At 44.1% G+C, this 14,787-nt stretch overlaps 1 pseudogene; it reads left to right on the top strand.

Annotated features, from left to right (window-relative positions):
* Positions 1 to 149: 149 nt before the first annotated feature.
* LOC126082150 (uncharacterized) lies at positions 150 to 14,490 on the top strand (annotated as a pseudogene).
* Positions 14,491 to 14,787: the final 297 nt, after the last annotated feature.

Raw genomic sequence — 14,787 nt, 5'->3', positions numbered from 1 at the left:
CCAAGGATTGGGAAATGGATGCGGGTTGCACTATTGGTGAGCTCAACACCAGGGAGCAGACCAGGGCATCCCCCAGGAAATCCCCTAGGGGTGCAGAAAAGAACGCACAGTAGGGACCCAGTCTCTTGGGAGGTGTGGTGAGAGGCCAGCTCCAGAGGATGCTGGTGCTGCCTCTGCTCCTGGGGCCCGGTATGTGCCTCGTGAGGGTGTGTGTGTGTGTGTGTGTGTGTGTATGAGTGTGTGTGTGTATGAGTGTGTGTGTGTGTATGAGTGTGTGTGTATGAGTGTGTGTGTGTGAGTGTGTGAATGTGTGTGTGAGTGTGTGTGTGAAGGAATGTGTGTATGAGTGTGAGCGTAAAAGTGTGTGAGTGCATGTACGAGTGTGCATGTGTGTGAGTGTTTGTATGAGTGTGTGTACAGGTGTGCATACAATATGTGTGTATAAGTGTGTATGCGAGTGCCTGTATGAGCATGTGTACCAGTGTGTATACGAATGTGTCTATATGTGTATATGAGTGTGTGAGTGTATGGTGTGTGTATATGAGTGTGTGCGTGTGCCCGTGTGACTGTGAGAAGGAGCGGCCGTCCTCTCTAAGAGCTAAAGGGCAAGGTGAGAGATGACCAGTCAGGAGGGTGGCTTGTGATCCTGGGTGCAGGACAGGCAGATTTCACAGAATAAATAGGGCTCTCTGGATCTGGGGGAAGAGTGGTGGCGCGAGGGTGAGGTATCTGCCTGGGTTATGTAGGGCTCCCGGCCTGAGGCCCCTCACCCTTGGTTTCTGTGTCTCCAGGCCCCATGCTGGGTGCCCTCATCTCTTGACACCCAAGCTGGGCCATCTGCAAGAATGGGACCTCAGTGAAGATCGAGTGCCGCGTCACGGGCATCCAGGCAACAACGATGCTGTGGTATCTCCAGCTCCCGGAACAGAGCTTCACCCTGATTGCAACTTCTAACCAGGGCTCCAGGGTAACCTATGAGCACAGCTTAGCGAGGCCAAGTTCCCCATCAGCAGCCCAGACCTCACATTTTCAACTCTGACGGTGACAAATGCACAGCCCAGGACAGCAGCCTCTACTTCTGGAGTGCTAGTGACACAGTGCAGGGCATAAATCAGGGACCCGAGCAAGAACCACTGCCTGGATGCCTCTTTCTGTTCTCCAGGGGTCTATGGGCCCTGTGGAAGGGGTGTGCAGGGTAGGAAACCATAGCTCCTTGAACTGAGACACCTGTGATTGTGTGTGTGTGTTGTGTGTGTGTGTGTGTGTGTAAAGAGAGAGATTGAGCATGTGTGTGTGTATGTGTAGAGAGACAGTGTATACATGTGCATGTATATATACACAGAGAGTTTCAAAGTGTGAACTGTAGGGGCACCATTGTGAAACCCAGAAAACGGGCATGGCGCTGGGTCTATAAAGTGACACCAACATGGAGACGTCCCTGGATGGAAAATTATAAAACTTGGGTGGTTGTCTTGACTCTGCCACATGTTAATCATGGAAGACATGGTAAGAAAAACTCACTGTAGATAGATCTATAAAATGTGTGAGTTTTCTGTGGTAAACGTGGACTTCAGATTTCCTAGACTACTTGACAACATCTTGTACCATGCTGGGCCCTTGAGATAACAGAGGGATAAATCAGCAAAGCAAAAGTCTCAGTCATGAGGAACAATTCCGTGATGAACTACATAGTGCTTTGGTTGATGAATGAACAGGTAAGACCAGGTATATGGAAGGTGTTGGCTGAGCTGCCTCTTGAGAGAGGTGACTAAGGGGAGAGAAGGCAGAGGAGCAAAGAAGGGTGACTTTCAACAACATGGCTTGTCTAAGGACCTAGAGAGCTCTGTCAAAGCCAGAAGCGGTTAAGTAGAGCAGTGAGTATAGGCCCTTGCAGAAAAATCTTTCGCTAGGGGAAATCAAAATATTACAGTGACCACCAATCTTGAATGATCAAGTAGAAAGGGGGAAAAAAAACAAACATGCACATGCCCTTAATAGAAGAAGAAACTTATTTGACCAATAAACAGAGGAAGAGATATTTAATTTCTTTGGGGATGAGGAAAATGCTAAGCAAGACATAACGATATGCAAGTTTTTATACATGAGATTATTGTCTCAGTTATCTAGTCCTGCTATAACAGAAATACCACAAGAGGATGGTTTCAACAAACAGAAGTTTATTCTCTCACAGTCGAATAGGCTACAAGTACAAATCCAGGGTGTTAGCTCCAGTGGAAGCCTTTCTCTCTCTGTCAGCTGTGGGGGAAGGTCCTTGTCATCAATCTTCCCTTGACCAATAAGCTTCTTAGCACAGGCACCCCAGGTGCAAAGGACAAGCTCTGCTCCTGGCACTACTTTCTTGGTGGTATGAGGCACCCCTGTCTCTCTGCTTGCTTCTCTCTTTTGCATTTCAAAAGAGATTGACTCAAGATGCAACCTAATCCTGTACACTGAGTCTTCCCTCATTAACATAACTGCCTCTAATCCTGCTTCATTAGCATCATAGAGGTAGGATTTATGACACATAGGAAAATCACATCAGATGACAAAATTGTGGACAATCACACAATACTGGAAATCATAGTCTAGCCAAGTGGGCACATACTTAGGGTGGGACACAATTCAATCCATAACAGTTATGAAAACATGAAAAGTTTGACCATACCCAAGGTTGGAAAGGGTGAGAATGGACAAAATGAATTTTTAATCACTGTGGGAGCATAGTGACAGAAACAATTTGGAGGCAGTTTGGCATTATCTCATATAGTTGGACATTCCTAAACCCCACGACCCACCAGCTCACTCCCAGGTTTACACCCAGGGAGACTCTCACATACACACATGGGAAGACACAGATGCAACAGTGTTCTTAAGCAGCACTGTCAACAATAGCAAACCCTGGAGCCACACCTTGTGCTCATTGACAAGAGTGAGTGAGCACAGAAAGAAAGCGCTACACCTAAGAAAGAAATGCACATTCCGATCAACAAAAATCTGGAAGAAATGCTGAGGATTTTATTTTGATGGTCATGGTCCAAGGAGGACAAATTTGGTTTGGATTACAGTCAATGCTGTGGCCATATTCACCCCAGGGAATGGATGAGGACAGAGTCTTTACTAGTCAGCAGGCTTGAGAAAGGTAGATCTGGACACAGCACCAGTTCATGCCGACTGACACGGGGACCCCGTATTCTTAAGTGAAGCTAGGATGATTATGGTGGTGGTAGAAATACAGGGAAAGGAGGGATTTAAAATACGTTCAGGTAGTCCAATCAAAAGGACAGGTAACTGGTTAGACATGGGAGTCACTAGACAGCGAGGTGGTGGAGATGACTACTAGAGCTGGGTGGATTGGGAGGACCAGGTGGGGGAAGACGATGGTTTACTTTGAGACCGGGTACCCTTGGGACAGAAACCCTAGTGGAAGCATGCAGGCATCAGCTGGATGCTCAAGGGCGGATCTGGAGGGAGGGAGAAACTCGGGACATTTAGCACAGCTGGAGAATGAAAGCACATACAATCCCTCGATGAGCGAATGTACAAGGAGAAAAGTAGAGAACTTAGAACTTAGAACAGGGATTTAGGAGCACATTCCCCTTGAGTGTAGCTAGAGAGGTTAACAAGGCAACTGTCAATCCATATTAATGGCTGGATAATGGTGTAGCTATAACACAGTTCAGCAGAGGATGCTGGCAGGTCACCACACCACACCACACACAGCTTCTTTTAAACTCCACTACGTGCTGGAGATACCTGGCTGCTGCCTCACCTGCTAGAGCTCTCCACTTCTCACTGTCCTTGGGGGATGGGAAGGACTACAGGAAAGGTCCACAGGCATGTGGTGAATACTCCCTTTGACCGCCAGAGAGCCTTGCGGATCTTTCTGTAAAATACGCCTGGGGCCTAAACAGCAGGCCCAGATTTCACCTGGAAAGAGAAGCTGTTAGATCTTTGTACTGGATGGATAAATGGCCAGGGGCGGATTAACCAGTAAGCACAGTAGGCACCGGTTTACAGTAACCAAGGAATCCCCTGCTGTCGGGTCGCTTCCGACTTATAGCAACCTCATAGGGTTTTCAAGGCTGGAAATCTCTACCAAAGCAGACTGCCACATCTTTCTTCTGCAGAGCGGCTGGGGATTTCACAACACTGACTTTCCAGTTAGCAGTCCAGTACTTTAACCACCGCACCACCAGTGCTCCTAAACTGTGTTTATTTACTACTCTGTAGTTTACAATTTCACTTGGGTTTTACCACATCTTTTGAAAAACACATAAAATTCTGCACTACAGATAGGTAAGTAAGTACAATTAAGCCTGTGTATACCTTGCTTATGGGGTAATTCACCCCTGATAATGACTTGCACATATTCTGGAATGCCAACAGGTCCTCTAGTAGTAGGATCTGATCTTACACTTTGAAATCCCCATAGCATCTACTGTAACCTGGCCCTACAAATGCCAGCAAACTTCCATTAGTACTTAAACTAGCCCAAGCCAGATTTGGCTGACCACGCACACACAGAAGGGTCAGCTATGACCTCTAATTGCCATCGACAGAGGACACAGCATCAGGGGGAACGAATCAGAAGGAAGACCATCACCTGGACCCTATTCCAAAGCAGGAGGTCCGACAATAACTATGCCACCTCCTGTTTCCTGGTTGCATTCTAGAATTTTCCCTCCCCAGTAGCCTGCACAACCACCATCTTGCTGCCTAAATCACATACAAGCCCTGCTTCCCCATAGCTCAGGGAGCCGGATCTGAGGAACTTCCTCCAGGATCCTTGCTCTACTAATTTCAATAAAGTTATTTCCCTTTCTCAAAGATTGATGTCCAGATAATTGGCAAGTCTCAGCTCACCAGATAAGGACCTACCTTCTAGGAAATGGTAACATCACCACGTAGCTGACACCTGTATTTGTCTGATTCATACCTAATTGACAAATAAATACATCAATAAATAAGTATAGATAGATATGTGACTGAGTCTAGGGTAAGATCTTCATACCACAAGAATCTACTTTAAGCCAAATGTGTTATGCTAGGGAATCACCCTGGCATTAAATCAGTGATAAAAGAGGTATCAATATTTGAATAAGGAGTGTCCAAATTCTCTGTATTGGGAGAAGAGGTTCCTGAAGGAACACTCAGCAACTTTCCTGGAGAAGAGAGTTTGGCCTGGGTGTGGATGAACTGAGGAACAATGCGTCTCCCTATGATTCAGCAATCTCACTCCTAGGCACCTGCCTGGGAAATCGCCTTATCTGTCGAACAGGAACGCTCATAGCATCTTTATTCACAACAGCCAAAACCCGAAACAACCAAATCCCAATAAACAAGAAAAAAATATTGGTATATTCATACAAGACAATAGTACCCAGAAAAAGAAGGAGGAGATGGAGGAGGAAAAGAAGGAGAAGCAGAAGAAGAAGGAAGAGAAGAAGAGGAAGAAGGAGGAGGATGAAGGGGGAGAGGAAGAGAAGGAGAGAGAGAAGAAAAACCACCGACACATACAACAATATGGCTAAACTGTATGAAAGAAGCCAGGCATTAAAGAGTACATAATTTATGATTCTATTCATACGGAGGTCAAGAACAGACAAAACTAATCTTTGGTAATAGAAATCTAAACAGCAATGAGGAAGAACAAGTGGGGAATTTCTGCATATATTGAAAATATTCTGTATTGTAATCCGGGTGGTGGTTACCTAAGTGCACACATATGTAGAAAGCTTATGTAAGTATAACAAGGGATTAAAAATAGCATAAGCCCTTAAGGCAAGGTGACCAAGACACCAGAAACTAGCTGATTCCCTTTCCTCTGGATCCCAGAAAGATTTGGGAATTGGAAGCCCAAGGAATCCCTCTGAAATGCATGGTGCAGCTGTGTTCAAAAGAGGGTGAGTGATTCAAGGTCTGCTTAGGGAGCTTTTCCCCTCCTAGATGCCCTGCTCCACCCTGCACGGCTCCAACCCAGGACAGCCTCTGTTGCTCTCCAGAGAAGATAAACAAGATGCAGAGTTTCTCAACCCCAGCGGGACCTTAGAATCACCTGGGAGAATTTCAAGAATGTCAATGCCAAAGGCACACCCCATACCAACTAAATAAGAATTTCTGGGCATTACCACAATCAGCACCCATGGAATCAGTAGTGAAAAAATCAATCAATGCATTGCATTGGGCAAATCTTCTGCAAAAGATCCCTTGAAAGTGTTAAAAAGAAAAGATGTCATTTTAAGGGCTAAGGTGCACCTGACCAAAGACATGGTGTTTTCAATTGCCTCATATGCATGCAAAACTGGGCAATGAATAAGGAAGACTGAAGAAGAATTGACGACTTTGAATTATGGTGTTGGCAAAGAGAGAATATTGAATATACCATGGAGTGTCAGAAGAACCAACCGGTCTGTCTTGGAAGACGTACAGCCAGAATGCTCCTTAAAAGTGAGGATGGCAAGACTTTATCTCACCTACTTTGGATATGTTATCAGGAAGGGTCAGTCCCTGGAGAAGGATATCGTGCTTGGTAAAGTAGATGGTCAGCAAAAAAGACGAAGACCCTCAACGTGATGGGTTGACACAATGACTGCAACAATGGGCTCAAGTATAACAACAATCATGAGAATGACTGGGCAGTGTTTCATTCTATTGTACATAGGCTTGCTATGAGTTGGAATCAACTCAATGCCACCTAACAACAGCAACAGTGGCCCAGTGATTAAGAGCTCAGCTGCTAACCAAAAGGTTGGCAGTTGGAACCCACCAGCCACTCCTTGGAAACCCTATGGGGCAGTTCGACTCTGTCGCTGTTAGTTGGAATCTACTCTATGGCAGTGGGTTTTTTGGTTTTTCATGTCTGTAACTTTAAAGCTAAATATCAAATGCAGATGAGAGAGAATAATCCACACTGAAAACAAACAGATTGACAGAAAACTAAGCACTAAATTTTGAGCTACCCAAATCCTTTCCCCCTAATTGGATATTGGTGTTTGTACTCCACCTCTCTCCATTACAAGACTGGAATGTTCTTTTCTGTGAATATTTAGTAACTCAAGAGGAAAGTCTAAAATTTACCAGGATGGTTGGGGTCGTCGGTCCTCAAATAAAACAATCTAGAAAGTTCACCCGACATTGACGGTCTGCCTAAAAAAGAAAAATTTTTAAAAATCAATATTTTTCAATTTATCATGTGTTTATTGGTCCAGTTGTGAAGATTTTTCTTTATGTTCAGATATAATCCACACTGAAGTAGTCTTTTACCTTCATCAGTAAGTGCTTCAAGTCATCTTCACTTTCAGCAAGCAAGGTTGTGTCGTCTGCATATCTAAGGTTGTAACAGCAAAAACCTGGAAAAAAAAAAGTAAGCATTAATAGAAGAATTGACAATACATTCTAGAAAATTAATACAATGGAATGCTAAGATTTGCCCAATGCAATGAAAATGGATTATCTAAAATTATATGCACTGACATGAGAAAATATCATACACATCTGTTGGATGGAAAAAACAACATGTTATGTTATAGAGAAATGTGAAGAGAATGATGCCATTTAGACAAAGTGAAACATACCAAATTAAATATGTATTTTATAAACTCTAATATAAGTATTAAAACGAAATGAAAATCTGGCATATGACAAATCTAAACTGCAGGTTGTGGTTACTTGACATAGCGGAAAGGACAATGGAATCTCATAAAGTGACAGGAGACTTAACACCTCTCAGCAATGATCTATCTTTTAAATTGATTAGTTCAAGCAAGGGATTCCATATTGTTGTTATTCTATATCCATTGCACAAGAGTATTAAACGTTGCTTTGTGTAGTTCAGCATTTAATTTTGACTATAAAGTAGCTATAAATGATTTTGTAAGTAAGGCAAAAACTATGATTGATACACATCCTATTGTATGATTTATTACCTGAGATGGAAAGAGGTAGGGAAGAGGCAAAAAGACAAGTCAAAAAAGCAAACAAATAATATTAAAGTGGTTTTACAAAAAAGACAGGGTCAGGAGAGAGAAAGAAAAGCAGGCTAAAAGGAATACCAGTTGCTTTTCTGGCTAAAAAACATTCCCCCTCCCCTCCCCGCCCCCGTCATGGGGACCATGGTCTCAGGGAACATCTAGCTTAATTGGCGTAACAGAGTTTAGAAAGAAAATATTCTACATTCTACTTTAGTGAGTAGCATCTGGGGTCATAAAAGCCTGTGAGTGGCCATATAGGACATTGCGCTGGTCTCACCCCTTCAGGAGCAAGGAAAAATGAAGAAAACTAAAGACACAAGGGAAAGATTGGTCCAAAGGACTAACGGACCACATCTTCCACAGCCTTCACCAGACTGAGTCCCGTATACCTAGATGGTGCCCAACTACCACCATTGACTGCTCTGACAGGGATCATGATAAAGGGTCCTGGACAGAGCTGGAGAAAAATGTAGAACAAAATTCTAACTAAAAAAGAAAGACCAGACTTCCTGGCCTGACATACTGGAGAAACCCTGACAGTATGACCTTGGACACCCTTTCAGCTCAGTAATGGGGTCACTCCTGAGGTTCACCCTTCAGCCAAAGATTGAACAGGCCCACGGAACAAAACAAGACTAAAGAGGCACACCAGCCCTGAGCTGGGGACTGAAAAGTAGGAGGGAACAGGAAAGTTGGTAATAGTTATCCCAGGGATGAGAAGGGAGAGTGTCAACAGCCCATGTGGTTGTTAACCAATGTCATAGAACAATGTGTGTACTAGCTGTTTGATGAGAAACTAGTTTGTTCTATAAACCTTCATCTAAAGTTCAATTAAAAAAAAAAGTCTATCAAGACAACATAGCAGTCATAAACATTTACGCACCTAATAACAGAGCTTCAAAACACAGAAGCAAAAGCAGAACTGCAAAGAGAAATAGACAAGTCCACAATTTTAGTCAGAGGTTTCAAATCTTCTCTCTCAGTAATCGATAAAACTAGTAGACAGAAAATAAATAAGAATATAGAAGAGCTCAATGACACTACCAACCAACTTGACTTATCAGGCATTGATAGAATACCTTTCCCAAACCCCAAAGAACATACATTCTTCTCTAAAGCACACTGAGCATTTACCAGGATGGACTAGACTCAGGCATTATATGAGTATCGATAAATACAAAAGTGTTCAAGCTATACAAAGTTTGTTCTCTGACCTCAACAGAACTAAATTAGAGATCAATAACACAGAAGGAACTCTGGCAGTTTTTCAAATATTTGGAAATGAAATAATAATCTTTTAAATAGCCGGTGAGTCAAAAAAGAAGCCAAAAGGAAAATTAGAAAGTGGTTTTCAAAATGAACAAAAACATAACCAATCAAATCGGTAGGATGCCACTAAAACATTACTTCAGGGAAAACTGAAGAGCAGGGAAAAATTCCCAACCCATTCTGGGGTCAGCATTCCCAATACTAATATCAGATAAAGATATTACAACTCATCCTAAGGCCAGCATTGCCCTGGTACCAATATCAGATAAAGATATTACAAGAAAAGAAATCTACAAATCAATGTCCCTCATGAACACAGATTCAATAATTCTTTTAAACTGTCGAAGCAAACTAAGTCCAGTAATATCTAAGAAGGATATAACACATTACGACCAAGTGGCGCTTAACTCAGTCATGCCAGGTTGGTTTAACATTCAAAACATAGTTTTATAATAGTACAAAACAAGTAGCATATCAAATATTAAAAGCAGAAAAAGCATACGATTCTCTCTATGTTGTTGTTTGCTGTCAAGTTGATTCTGACTCATAGTGACCCTATAGGGCAGAGTAGAGCTGCCCCATAGGGTTTCCAAGGAGCAGCTGGTGGATTAGCAGCTGAGCTCTTAGCTACTTCGCCACCATGGCTCCATCCTCTCTATCCTCTCCATAGATATCCCAAAATTATTGACAAAACCCAACATCCATTCTTGATAAAACTCTCAGCAATTAAGAGTAATAGCAAATTTCCTTTATCTAATAAAAGACATTTCTGAAAAACACACAGCTAAATAATAGAATATTTTTGTAGGTAGACTATGTTAAGTTAAAGACGCATATTTTAGTTCCTAGATCAAAACTAAAAAGAGCATTAAAAGGGAAAAGAATACTCTTTTCAACAAATGATGCAGGAAAAAATGTATATTGATACGGAAAAAGGAGAATCTCAATCTTTATCTCACACCACAATCCAGGGCTCAACAAACTACAGCTCATGTGTCAAATCCAGTCTCTGCCTATTCTTGCATGGCCCAGAAGCTAAGAGCGTTTTTGTTCATTTGTTTGTTTTTATATTTTTTAATGGTTGAAAAAAAATCAAAATGAGAATAATATTTTGTGGCATGTAAAACTTATATGACATGCAAATTTCAGTATCTATGAACAAAGTTTTATTGGAACACAGTCACACTCATTGATTTATATGTTGTCTATACCTGCTTTCAGTATCCATGAATAAAGTTTTACTGGAACACAACCATGTTCATTCATGTCCATGTTATCAATGGCTGCTTTTGAGTAGCTGGGACAGAGAACAGATGGCCCGCAAAACCTGTTATTCTCAGTATCTGATGTTTCACAGAAGTTCGCTGATCCTTCCATAGAAAAATTAGTTTGAAATGGATCAAAGTCCTTGATGAGTTAAACTCTAGAATTATAAAATCTTCTGGAAGAAAACACGTGTGAGTATCTTCATTGCCTTGGAGCAGGTAAAAATTTCTTAGAGAAGACAAAAAAATCTGACCATAAAATTAATAATAATAATAATAAATTATTCTTTATTCAACTTAAAAAAATCTGTTCATCCAAAGATAACACTAAGCAAATTAATCTGAGACATAACTATATATGTATGTGCTATATACTATATAGGAGTCCTGGTGATACAGTGGTTAGAGCACTCAGCTGCTAACCAGAAGGTCCAGGGTTCAAACTCATCAGCTACTCTTTGGGAGAAAGATGTAGCAGACTGTTTTCATAAAGATTTTGGCCTGGGAACCCTTATGAGGCAGTTCTACTCTGTCCTATAGGGTCACTGGGAGTTGGAATCGACCCAACTGCAGTGGCTTTTGTTTTTTGGTTTTACGTATACATGGGGAGCCCTGGTTGTGTAGTGGCTAAGAGCTTGGCTGCTAACCAAAAGATCAGTAGTTCAAATTCACCAGTTGCTCCTAGAAAACCCTATGGGGCAGTTCTACTCTGCCGTATCGGGTTGCTATGAGTCAGAATCAACTTGAAGGCAACAGGTTTGGTGTCATGGATTGAATTATGTCCCCCCAGAAATGTATCGATTTGGCTTGGCCATGATTTCCAGCATTGTGTGGTTGTTTTCCATTTTGTAATTATAGTCTTATATTAAAAACGATTAGGGTGGGATTGAAACACCACTGTTACCCAGGTCACATCCCTGATCTAATATAAAGGGAGTTTCCCTGGGGTGTGGCCTATACCACCTTTTATCTCTCAAGAGATAAAAAGGAAAGTGAAGCAAGTAGAGACTTGGGGACCCCATACCACCAAGAAAGTAGTGCTGGAAGCAGAGGGAGTCCTTTAGACCCAGGGTCCCTGCGCTGAGAAGCTCCTAGTTCGGGAGAAGGTTGATGAGAGGCCCGACAGAGAGAGAAAGCCTTCCCCTGGAGCTAACACCCTGAATTTGGACTTTCAGCCTACTTTACTGTAAGAAAATAAACTTCTCTTTGTTAAAGCCATCCACTTGTAGTATTTCTGTTACAGCAGCACTAGACGGCTAAGACATTTGATTTTGGGTTTTATATATATCTGGAGCCCTGGTGGCACAGTGGTTAAGAGCTACAGCTGCTAACCAAACAGTCAGCAGTTCGAATTCACCAGCCACTCATTGTGAGACAGATAGGGTTAACTGTGCTGGTGGAACAAAACATCTGTTAAAAGATTACCATCTAGAAGTTGGGTAAACTGGAACCACACCCTGTCAATGTGAGATAAGGTTGAAACAATCCCTTGAATTACCACCTCCTTTTTTTTTCTTAGTGTTTTTCTAGCCTTTTTTCCTTTACAGGCTCCTGTATGTGCAGAAGAACAAAGTATAACCGATGTTTAACTTTCCTTAGCCCTCCAAAGATGGAGATGTAGGGCCAAAGATCACTGCGCTTGCACTATATCCCATAATAAGTGATGCCAAGGGCTGCCGAGAGGACTCCATCTTGAATATCAGCAGGTTCCGTCTTGGATTCCAGAAGTGAGTACAATCTAATTATCATGCACCACCATTCTGAGAAGTACCAGCCCCTTGAAAGAAGCCCACTAAATATTCATTACTCTGTTGTCTCCACCAAACCCATATAAGCCCAAGCATTGCTTCCCTTTTCAAGTCAGCCTTTTGGAGAGGCTTAGTCCCCCACTGACTCCTTTTGCTTGACTCAAGCAAAATAAAGCTTGCTGAAGATAGTTTGTCTTTCACTTGTATTCTTACTCGGGAAAAGATGAGGACCATTTGTGTCAGACTGGCAGTTGGTAACACTTGGAAATCCTATGAGACAGTTAGTTCTACTCTCCTGTAGGGCCGCTATAAGTGGAATCAACTCTAACGCAATGGGGAGATATATATACAAATAAAAGAGTCCCTGGGTGGTACAAACAGTTAAGTGCTCAACTGCTAACTGAAAGGTTGGCGGTTCAAATCTACCCAGAGATGATTTGAAAGAAAGCCTTGGTGATCTGCTTCTGGAAGGTCACAACCTTGAAAACCATATGGAGCAGGTCTACTCTGCACACACTGTTGAGCACACATGGTCTGGAGTCAACTTGATGGCACCTTTTTTTTTTTTAATCCCTAATGTAAAGAATTCCTACAGATCAAACATAAAATGGCAAGCAAACTCAATACGAAAGAGCAAAATAGTTGAATGGGTATTCACAAAACAAGACCTGCAAAGAGGCAGTTTCCCCTTCAGGGTTACTCCACGCACTGTGGAGAAGATTTTCGAGCTGAGAAAATCAGGACCTCCTCTATTCAGGAATTAAGTTTGGTTAAAGAGGGGCTTTGCCCAGGCTCCACCCCCTTCCCAAGGCAGCTGGCATCTAATGACTGGCTGGTCTCTCCCTGACTAGAACACTAATTGATGAAATTTAGAGTTTGCTTTCTCCTTTTAGGCAAATGTTGGCTTTGTGCCTCCCTCTCTGCTGGGAAGCCTGCACTGGAGGCAGCAAATATGAAATGGGCCTGTGCCCAGCAGTGCTGGGGGTGTCTTGCCTCCCAGGTGAGGCCCAGCCTCCTCTGGTCACATCATAGTGCTGCATCCTGTGGCCACACCACTGGCCGCGTGAGGGCGTTGTGGCTGACAGCTGTGTGGGAGACACAGGTTAAAGAGTCTAGGTTGGGCCCTGGCAGGGGGCAAATCTTTGATGAACCAGGCTAGTGCGAGGAACGAGGGGTTAAATGCAGTCCTCTTGCATCCGCTGACATGATCTGCAGGTGCTTTTCCCACGGCAGGGAGGGAGCACTCTGGAGCCTATGTTTGGTGAGGGTGTGAGGGGTTTCAGGAGGCAGCCCCCAGGGTAACCAAGGCCAGGTGCATGCAAAGGATCAACAGTCTCAGAGAAAGATCAGAGAGGCTGTGAGATGGTTACTGCCCAGACCCTGCCCGGATGACTCAGCCTGCTGGCCCCACCTGCTTCCCGGGAGCTGGACAGAGGGGAGGACCTGGGTCCACTGAGCCTGTGCTGTCACGGGGGATGGGGGAGGTGCTTGCGATCCTACAGGGACGGTGATGTCAGAACAGCAGCTTCACAGGGGACGTTCTAGTCAGAGGAAGGGGAGGACATACCCTGTTATCTCCAAACACTGAGCTGGAAATACCCACCTCCATCCTGCCCGACCCTGCCAGGGGCTCCGGGCTCCTCTGCTGGGTGGCTCTGAGTCTCCTGGGGGCAGGTGAGTCCTGGGCTTGGAAGAGACCTCCCTGAACTCACAGGTCTCAGTTGACGCTGAGTGTCAGGCTCCCCATGAGCTAGGTTCCAGCTTGTCCCCTTCCTCACAGGTCCTGTGTACACTGGTATCGTCCAGTCTCCAAGACACCTTATCACAGGAAAGGGGGCACAAGCCACTCTGCAAAGCCACCTTATCTCTGGACACAGCAGCATGTACTGATACCAGCAGAACCAGGGTCAGGGCACCAACTTCCTAGTAGAGTATTTTGAAAAGGTGAAGAGAGAGAAAGGAGACATTCCAGGCCAGTTCTCAGCCAAACAGTTCACTGATCACCACTCGGAGCTGAACCTGAGCACCCTGGAGCAGGGGGGCTCAGCCATGTTCCTCTGTGTCAGCAGCAGCGACACAGCCCTGAAGAGCAACCTCCCAACTGTACCCAAACCTCTGGCCCCCGCTCGGGATGTGAGGGGAGGCCAAGCGGGTGGCAGCCCAGCCCCAGCCCAGCCCCTCGGTACTGCGGCCCTTCCCCAGCACCCCCTGCCACCGAGCGAGGCTGGAGCTTCCTGACCATCAGGTCACTCAGGTCCTCAGCTCTCACCGGCACCCTCCAATCCTAGCAAAGAGCAGCACCTGAGGGCGCTGTGGCTCCATGGAGAGCTGCTGACAGCTGTGTGGGAGACACAGCTTAAAGAGTCTAGGCTGGGTCCTGGCAGGGGGCACCTGGTGGGAGAGAGTGGGGTACAAGGAAGGGCATTGTTGTATCCCCTTGATAGTTGGCGACGGCTCCCGTCATTTTACAGACAGGAAGCTGCGGCTCATGGAGGCTCCCTGTATTTCATATTTACAAATATCGGAGCCAGGTTT

The sequence above is a fragment of the Elephas maximus genome, chromosome 8 (genome assembly GCF_024166365.1).
Source record: "Elephas maximus indicus isolate mEleMax1 chromosome 8, mEleMax1 primary haplotype, whole genome shotgun sequence".
Classification (NCBI taxonomy): Eukaryota; Metazoa; Chordata; class Mammalia; order Proboscidea; family Elephantidae; genus Elephas; species Elephas maximus.
The sequence above is the reverse complement of the archived record's forward strand: the minus strand, read 5'-3'. Positions and strand labels throughout refer to the sequence as shown.